Source organism: Plectropomus leopardus, unplaced genomic scaffold (assembly GCF_008729295.1).
Source record: "Plectropomus leopardus isolate mb unplaced genomic scaffold, YSFRI_Pleo_2.0 unplaced_scaffold28466, whole genome shotgun sequence".
NCBI lineage: Eukaryota > Metazoa > Chordata > Actinopteri > Perciformes > Serranidae > Plectropomus > Plectropomus leopardus.
Genome location: NW_024631008.1, coordinates 1 through 1231, shown reverse-complemented (window position 1 = coordinate 1231; position 1231 = coordinate 1). Strand labels below are relative to the sequence as shown.

Sequence of the window (1231 nt, the reverse complement as noted above, 5' to 3'; positions counted from 1 at the left end):
TGCCAAAATACACCCTGAAATCCTGGCATCGAATCCCACTCGTGCACAACTTGTAATGACCATATTATTAGCCCACCAGACTCTAATTACTATCTAGTAATGATGATATGACTTCTGTTCGTGTGATACTCACTTGTTATGATCATATGACTGCTGTGCGATCGGTGCCAAGTCGTTTTAAATATGACTACTGTTCACTTGTACAGTGCGAGTGCGTAGGCTACTGTATGAGCATAACAAGTTGACACCGTACTGGCACGGAGCATACAGCAGGTTACTCATACTCATATGTTCATAACAACTTGGCACAGAGCGTGTAAAGTACGGGCTCGTACTGTACGCGCTTGTGCCGATACCAAGCATACAGTAGGCTACTAATATGATCATAACAACTTGGCACAGAGCGTGTAAAGTACAAGTGGAGACGCCTGGAGGAGGCAGGCTCTCATGTTCCATTCTTGGTAGCGATACGAGCACCGATTGGCTAAATCTTGGTAGAATTCTTGGTAGTAGACGGCAAGGTGATTGCCTGTCACTACCAATAAAAGAGCTTGACTCATCTACCACCTAACTGAATGAAAGCTGCAGATAAACTATATGTCAGGAGTGGGATTTGAACCCACGCCTCCATTCGGAGACCAGAAGTCCCTTTGACTTAGGAAGGAGTCATACCCTTGAGTCTGGCGCCTTAGACCACTCGGCCATCCTGACACCTGATAATCTGAAGTCAGTCTGGAGTTACATGTTTACAGAGCTGATGAAGACTTGGAAAATGTATGACAACAACCATAAAGCTACCAATTTATTATTGTCAGCTTTCAAAACGGTAACATGTTTCAGTTATTTGCCTAACATATCCATGGCAAAGTGATTTGAGGACCGATGGGTTTGCCTTTGATTCAGTATGCTCAATTGGTGGAAAAGAAAAGGACCAAGTGGTGCTAGCAGTGTAGGATACAGCACAAAAACCAGTCGCGGTCCGGTATCAGTTACTATTGTCAGCATTGTTATCATGATCCTGATATTAAGAGTTACATGCTGTACTGACTGAGCGAGCCGGGCTATATTTGATGCAAAAATGGATCCCATTTCGGGACTGAGAACGCTCACCCAGTTGGATGTCTGGGTCAATCCCTCAAAATATTAATGGATTTGTTTTGTTGCTGACTCAGTCTGCAGCTTGACAGTCAGCTCACCTGTATAGCTCGGTTAGTGTATTTCACTTCATTTG

At 43.9% G+C, this 1231-nt stretch overlaps 1 non-coding gene across 1 annotated transcript; it reads right to left on the bottom strand.

Annotated features, from left to right (window-relative positions):
- Positions 1-598: 598 nt before the first annotated feature.
- On the bottom strand, positions 599-711 carry trnal-caa. The gene is made up of 2 exons: positions 674-711; positions 599-644 (listed from the first exon to the last, which is right to left on the bottom strand). It is a non-coding gene; the product is annotated as a tRNA-Leu (tRNA).
- Positions 712-1231: the final 520 nt, after the last annotated feature.